This window comes from Triticum dicoccoides, chromosome 5B, assembly GCF_002162155.2.
Source record: "Triticum dicoccoides isolate Atlit2015 ecotype Zavitan chromosome 5B, WEW_v2.0, whole genome shotgun sequence".
In the NCBI taxonomy this organism is placed as follows: domain Eukaryota; kingdom Viridiplantae; phylum Streptophyta; class Magnoliopsida; order Poales; family Poaceae; genus Triticum; species Triticum dicoccoides.
The window spans coordinates 177,355,634-177,364,204 of record NC_041389.1 but is presented as its reverse complement, the minus strand read 5'-3'; positions in this window follow the sequence as shown (position 1 = coordinate 177,364,204).

The following is an 8,571-nucleotide window of genomic DNA, read 5'->3' as shown; positions in this document are numbered from 1 at the left end:
GCAAGATTGAACCCAAAGCTAAGCACTTCTCCCATTGCAAGAACTACCAATCTAGTTGGCCAAACCAAAAAGGATAATTCGAAGAGACTTGCAAAGATAACTCAATCATACATAAAAGAATTCAGAGAAGAATCAAATATTTTCCATAGATAATACTGGATCATAAACCCACAATTCATCGGTCTCAACAAACACACCGCAAAAAGAAGATTACATCGAATAGTTCTCCACGAGAGAGGGGGAGAACATTGTATTGAGATCCAAAAAGAGAGAAGAAGCCATCTAGCTACTAGCTATGGACCCGAAGGTCTGAAGTAAACTACTCACACTTCATCGGAGGGGCTATGGTGATGATGTAGAAGCCCTCCATGGTGGATGCCCCCTCCGGCGGAGCTCCGGAACAGGCCCCATGAGGGGCCCACGAGCTAGGGGGCGTAGGTATATATAGGAGGAAGGAGTACGGCGGTGGAGTTCCGTGGGGCCCACGAGCTAGGGGGTGCGCCCAGGAGGGCGCCCTCCACCATCGTGACCTCCTCGAGCACTACTTGGAGTAGGGTCCAAGTCTCCTAGATCACGTTCGGTTGGAAAATCACGATCCCGAAGGTTTCATTCCGTTTGGACTCCGTTTGATTTTCTGTTTCTTCGAAATACTGAAAAAGGCAAAAAACAGCAATTCTGGACTGGGCCTCCGGTTAATAGGTTAGTCCCAAAAGTAATATAAAAGTGGAAAATAAAGCCCAATATAGTCCAAAACAGTAGGTAAAGTAGCATGGAGCAATCACAAATTATAGATACGTTGGAGACGTATCAGCAGGCAGGCAGGTGCTCGACGGCGGCTCCAACGTGCACCACGCAGCTGCTCGCCGCCCTGCTTCCTCCCCTCGCCGCCCTGCTGGCCTGGACGACCTCCACATCGCGCCACGACCCCGCTAGACACGCCCATTCTCCCCCTACCTCTCTCCCTCGTTCTCCACCGCCGTGGCCGACGCTGCCGCGCCCGCGCCACCGTGAAGCTCGCGCTCTCTGTCGTCCCTGCGCCGTGCCACCGTGTCCAGGAGCTCCGCCGCCCTCCTCTCCTTCGAGCTAGCCGAGCCCCGAGCGCTCGCTTGCCCCAAGGCCTCTGCACCAACCACGCCCGACCCCGCCACCGCCGGAGATCCCTTTCGCCATCGCCGTCGCACCAGCTCGTCCCTGACCGCGCCATCTGCTCCTACATGACCGCCGTGAGCGCAGCTACCTCCTCCCCCTTCCCTTTGTTGCTCTCGTGCACCACAGCGAGCACACGAAGCTTCACTGCATGCACCGCCGTCGAGCTCGTCGCCGATGTGACTCCGGCCACCCACCGGCCACACCACCGTGTCCAACAGACTCACCGCACTTGCAGGCGCCCAACGCGCCACTCCACACGCCTCGCCGTGCCCTGTAGCATTGGGTACGACCTCGCCCAAACTCCTGCGATCGCCAAGGTCATCGCCGGCGATGTTCCCAGCCACCCCGAGCTCCACCACTGCCACCAAACGACGCGGCTCGCTCCCCGCGTCCCGTAGATGCCCTCCGCCGCCCTTTTGGTCGCCGGAGCACAAAAACGCACTTCGACCGCCGCATCTGGCCTCGTCGGCGGCTAAACGCCAGCGGGTTTGACCCTGTTGACCTTTGACTGGGCGGGCCCAGGTTGACTCCCCCTTGAGTCTATGACAAGTGGGGCCCGCTCTGCTAATTAACTTAGATTTGTACTAACTAAATTTAGTTAGTTTAAACAACTACTGACACGCGGGACCCACTAGTCAGTTTGACCTGGACCAGCTCCGTTGTCCACTGACGTTATCCTGACGTAATGCTGACGCAGTAAATTATTTACTGGAATTATTTTTACACAGGAAATTCGAGAAAGTATCACAAACTTCAAAAAATCATAGAAATTAATCTGTAGCTCCAAATGCAAAGTGTTATATATGAAAAAGGATCAGAAAAATCCAATCTATGCATCTGTACTGGTTTCATGCATGTTTAGGAAAGTTAACCTGCTGTTTAGCACAGACCAAGATAAAGCACTTAAAAGGGCCACTTATGAGTTTGAAACTTGAATCTTTGGTTCAAAATGGTTCAAACCCATCTGGTCTTAGTTGGATTAGCCCAATACACTCATTTTGCCATGTCTCATACATGCATCATATTGTTGCATATTGTTTGCTGATGATTGTGTGTCGGTGCTCTCTGTGGCAGGTTCTGCCCCCAAGGAGTACCGCGATTACCCCAACGAAGAACAATACCAGTGCACCGACCCATCAGGCAAGCAACCAACCATTGGAACATATCGATACAATCCCATGTTCTCGCTTCTGCTATCTTTTACTGCATTAAGACAACACGATTCAAACTGCTATGTGCTTTGGTAGTTGAACCCATTTCCTCTGCATGACCTGTCATTGCCACAGTAACTAGATGAAACGCAATAGCATGTGTAGGAGTTGATTGAGCCATGTGTATGTGTTGTTCCTACCTTGCTATGCCTGCTATGTTTAGAGTCATGTCAGGTCTGGTTCATCTGGGTGATGGGCTAGAGTGAAATGACCATGTCAGTATGAGAGTGATGTGTTGAACACGATTGGGTAAAGGTATCGATGTGAGGCCATGTAGGAGTACATGGTGGGTTGTTTCATTGAAGCCGTCCTTAAGCACTGAGATCTGTATGTGTGATTTAAGATTCAACTACTACCATACATTGGGCCCTGAAATATTACCCTGCTCGACATCTTATCCACCCAAGTTCTCTGTCCAGGAGTTGCAAGTAGTTTCTGGTGTTTGTAGTTTACTGGAGGCCGTGGACAGCGCTGACCGCGAGGTGGGCTGTGATGCGGTAGGTACGTGGCATAGTGTACCGGATGCCCGTTAGGTATCTCGGGAACCCTGCACACATCGTTTGGGGCCGTATGTGGAAACCTCGGTTGGACTCCCTGCGGATGGAACCTGAATAGGCGATAAACCTGGACTAGATACTTAGGTGTTTAGGTAGGTCGTGGTCTACACCCACGTCGGCTTTCGCTTGAAGTCTGCCGAGCACATGTCGTGTGCAGACGCTAAGTGGTGGAAACATGTATGAGGAAGTACACCCCTGCAGGGTCAACATCATCTATTCGAATAGCCGCGTCCGCGGTAAAGGACTACTTGGTTGCCTATACAGTTCATAGACAAATAAATGGAAACTTCTAAAAGCCTCAAGATAAGCGTGAGTGCCGAGGATGGCTCTTCCGTGGGAAGACAGAGGTGGATCCTCGGTAGTGTATTGAAGTGGTGAGTAGTGGACTCGAGTGCGCAAAACCATTTCAAGTTGGAGTTTCGTAGGTAGCTTAGCCAAGAGTCAAAGCTGGCTTGCTGCAATAACCCCACCAACCTTCTTGATAATGTGCATGTATGTAGGATCTGATGTAAGTCTTGCTGAGTACCTATGTACTCATGTTGCTATAATTTACGTTTTACAGAAGACGCTACAACCCCTTCTGATGGGTTCTTCGTATATGTTGACATCGATGAATAGGCTGAAGCCCAAGTGGTGATCCTGAGCTCATGAAGGACCATGTAGTATAGCCAGGTGAGGGAGTCCTGGATTAGGGGGTGTCCCGATGGCCGTACTATAGCCTTTGGCCGGACCCCTGGACTATGAAGATACAAGATTGAAGACTTCGTCCCGTGTCCGGATGGGACTTTCCTTGGCGTGGAAGGCAAGCTTGGCGATACAGATATGTAGATCTCCTACCATTGTAACCGACTCTGTGTAACCCTAACCCTCTTCGGTACCTATATAAACTGGAGGGTTTTAGTCCATAGGACGAACAACAATCATACCATAGGCTAGCTTCTAGGATTTAGCCTCTCTGATCTCGTGGTAGATCTACTCTTGTACTACCCATATCATCAATATTAATCAAGCAGGAGTAGGGTTTTACCTCCATCGAGAGGGCCCGAACCTGGGTAAAAACATCGTGTCCCTTGTCTCCTGTTACCATCCGCCTAGACGCACAGTTCGGGACCCCCTACCCGAGATCCACCGGTTTTGACACCGACATTGGTGCTTTCATTGAGAGTTCCTCTGTGTCGTCATCTTTAGGCCCGATGGCTCCTCCGATCATCAACAACGATGCGGTCCAGGGTGAGACTTTTCTCCCCGGACAGATCTTCGTATTCGGCGGCTTTGCACTGCGGGCCAATTCACTTGGCCATCTGGAGCAGATTGAAAGCTACGCCCCTGGCCATCAGGTCAGATTTGGAAGTTTGAACTATACGGCTGATGTCCGCGGAGACTTGATCTTCGACGGGTTCAAGCCACAGCCGAGCGCGCCGCACTGTCATGATGGGCATGATCTAGCTGCTGCTGAACAGTGCCCTGGGGGCCGCACCAATGCCCGCTCCGACCCTTAGTTCGGAGCCGATTGCGCTGATCGAGGATGGGTGGCTGGTGTCCGCCTTGGGGGCTGCGATCTCTACGGCAATTGAGCCGAACACCAACCCTGTCCTTTGCGAAGCGCGTGACTCCAAGGCACCGGACTCCTCTCCGGACTCCGAACCTTCCGCGCCCCTGCCAATCGAATCCGATTGGGTGCCGATCATGGAGTTCACCACCGCGGACATCTTTCGGCACTCGCCCTTTGGCGACATCCCGAATTCACTAAAGTCTCTCTCTTTATCAGGAGAGCCCTGGCCGGACTATGGTCAGGAAGGTTGGGATGTGGACGACGAAGAAATTCAAAGCCCACCCACCACCCACTTCGTAGCCACTGTCGATGATTTAACCGATATGCTCGACTTAGACTCCGAAGACATCGACGGTATGGACGACGATGCAGGAGACGACCAAGAACCAGCGCCTACAGGGCACTGGAAGGCCACCTCGTCATACGACATATACATGGTGGACATCCCAAAATATGGGAATGGCGATGGATCAACGGAGGATGACCCCACCAAGAAACAGCCTAAGCGTCGGCGTTAGCGGCGCCGCTCTAAATCCCGCCACAGAAAAAACGGCGATTCCGGCACGGGAGACAATAACACCCCGGACAGTGCTGAAGAAAACCCCTCTGGTAGGATTTAGTGTAGGAGGATGGAGAAGCCAGCCCTCACGAGAGAGCTGTAGACAGAGAGGTAGAGGACGATAATTACATGCCTCCCTCCGAAGACGAGGCAAGCCTCGACGACGACGAATTTGTCGTGCCTGAGGATCCCGTCGAACAAGAGCGTTTCAAATGTAGGCTTATGGCCACGGCAAGCAGCCTCATGAAAAAGCAGCAACAGCTTAACCTGACCAAGACTTGCTAGCTGACAGATGGACTGAAGTCCTTGCGGCCGAAGAGTATGAACTCGAACGCCCCTCCAAGAGCTACCCAAAACGCAGGATGCTACCCCGATTAGAGGAGGAAGCACCTAAACCTACATCACCAGCGCATGATACGGCCGACCGGCCACCTCGTGGCCGCGACAGAGAGGCCTCTCGGCCCTCCACTCAAGCTGCACCACGGCGCCGCTAAAAAACTACCAAGGCACGGGGAAATGCGCCAGACCTGCGAGATATACTGGAGGACAAGGAAAGGCAAACAAGATTGATCTACGGATTGCATGGGCGCCTCACTACACGTGACAATAACCGTCATGCCGGATACACCAAATATGGCCGAGCCGAACACAGCAGACAAAGCTCATTTGAGCTATGTCGTGATATAGCCCAGTACAGGGGCGCCGCACACCCACTATGCTTCACAGATGAAGTAATGGATCATCAAATCCCCGAGGGTTTCAAACCCGTAAATATCGAATCGTACGATGGCACAACAGATCCTGCGGTATGGATCAAGGACTACCTCCTTCATATCCACATGACCCGCGGTGATGATCTACACGCCATCAAATACCTCCCACTCAAGCTTAAAGGACTAGCTCGGCATTGGCTTAACAACTTGCCAACGGAGTCAATTGGTTGTTGGGAAGACCTGGAAGCCGCATTCATCGACAACTTCCAGGGCACCTATGTGCGACCACCAGATGCCGATGACCTAAGCCACATAATTCAGCAGCCAGAGGAATCGGCCAGACAATTCTGGACACGGTTCCTAACCAAGAAAAATCAAATCGTCGACTGTCCAGATGCAGAGGCCCTTGCAGCCTTCAAACATAACATCCGCGATGAGTGGCTTGCCTGGCACCTAGGACAGTAAAAGCCTAAATCCATGGCAGCCCTCACAACACTCATGACCCGCTTTTGCGCGGGAGAGGACAGCTAGGTAGGTCGTAGTAAAAACATGACCAAGAGCCCTGGTAATTCGGATACCAAGGACAGTAACGGCAGGTCGCATCGCAACAAGCACAAGTGCCGCATTAACGGTGATAATGCTGAGGATACGGCAGTCAATGCCGGATTTAGAGGCTCTAAACCCGGTCAGCGGAAAAAGCCATTCAAAAGGAATAATCCGGGCCGTCCAATTTGGACCGAATACTCGATCGGTCGTGCCAGATACACGGCACCACCGAAAAACCAGCCAACCACACCAATAGGGATTGTTCGGTGTTCAAGCAGGCAGGCAAGTTAAATGCCGAAAACAATGACAAAGGGCTGCATAGCGATGACGAGGAGGAGCCCCGACCGCCGAACAATAGAGGACATAAGGGCTTCCCCCCACAAGTGCGGACGGGGAACATGATATACACAACCCACATACCCAAAAGGGAGCGGAAGCGTGCACTAAGGGACGTATATGCGATGGAGCCAGTCGCCCCAAAGTTCAATCCGTGGTCCTTCTGCCCGATCACTTTTGATCGAAGGGACCACCCCACTAGCATCCGCCATGGCGGATTCGCCGCATTAGTTCTAGACCCAATCATTGACAGATTTCACCTCACCAGAGTCCTGATGGACGGCGGCAGCAGCCTGAATGTGCTTTATCAGGATACAGTGTGCAAAATGGGCATAGACCCCTCAAGGATTAAACCCACAAAAACGACCTTTAAAGGCGTCATACCAGGTGTAGAGGCCAACTGTACAGGCTTAGTTACACTTGAAGTGGTCTTCGGATCCCCGGATAACTTCTGATGCAAGGAATTATCTTTGACATAGTCCCGTTCCGCAGCGGCTGTCACGCACTGCTCGGACGAACCGCATTTGCAAAGTTCAATGCGGTGCCGTACTATGCATACCTCAAGCACAAGATGCCGAGCCCTCGAGGAGTCATTACCGTCAACGGAAACACCGAACGCTCTCTCCGAATGGAGGAGCATATGGCGGCCCTCACGGCGGAAGTACAAAGCAGCCTCTCAAGGCAATTCTCGAGTCCGGCTATTCAACGTCCGGACACCGTCAGACGCGCCCGGAGTAACCTACAACAAGACCACCTGGCACGTTCCGAGCACGCGTAGCAATGCGGCCCCAACCCCTGCCCTCGCAAAATTGTGAAACCAGTACTACGCGTACATAATTACGCTCTGGAAATACCATGGGCATAGGGGGAGGGGCATGACCACGGCAGGCCCAGAATGTGGCTCAACTGCACTAGGGGCTCCCGATTGTGTCATTCTTTTGTTTTCTTACTTTCAGGACTCCGTTCTCAAGAAGCCCTGTCCGGCAGTAGAATCGCTGAACACACGATGCAACAGCCAGGGAAGCAGAAAGCTACGTCGAGTGTCCAGGTGGTCTCTATAACGAGCAGTATACTTGTTTCACATATCATCCCGCTGCTCGCCCCTGGAGGGGGACAGATCAAATAGTCCTGTCCATTGCTTATCGCACTATTTGTATCGTTCTGCTTTTACCGCAACCTTTTTGAATAAACAATACATAGCTTCTGCCTATTATTGCATTCCTTTTTTTATGTATATATGTTCACTTATGACATGTTGCATCCGTACACTTTGGTACGGCCAAATACACCAGGGGCTTAAGTACCCGAAAATATGGTGTGATAAGTCTGAACACTTTCACAAGTGTGGCACCCCGAACTTATAGCATTATATGCATCGGCTCCGAATCATGTCTTGGGTCAATAGTTGGGTTTGCCGGCTCCCATGTTTTGGTACCTTACATTCCGTTATATCGGCTAAGGTAGCGCTGGGAGAACCACTGCGATTGTGCCCCGGTTGAGCTGGGTTAAGCACCTCAGTGGAGAAAGCTAAAACTGACCATCATGATAGGGCGAGAGCCGGTCGCTGTTCGAGAGGTTTTCGAGTCCCTAAAGACTTATGCCGCTTAGAGCGAGGAGTCGGCTTTGTCCGGCCAAGGCGTGGATAGCGCCCCGAACTCGGTCTTCCGAATACTAGGGGCTTCGCCGAAATTTAAAATTATAGAATTCTATGGCTAAGTGAGTGTTCAAGCATTATAGTCCGGTTGCCTCGTTCGTTGCGTTGTCGCCTCCCTCGATGGACCCAAGAATGGGAAAAAGAGTGCTCAAGTTTATCCCGAACACCCCAGCACTCGTGGCATGGGGGCAGAAGCCGACGACTCGCCATCTCTCAAATTTAATAAACGGCCGCACATAAGGTAATATTTTAAATTCACAAGCGTTGCTTAGTGCATATGAACAAGTTTTCAGC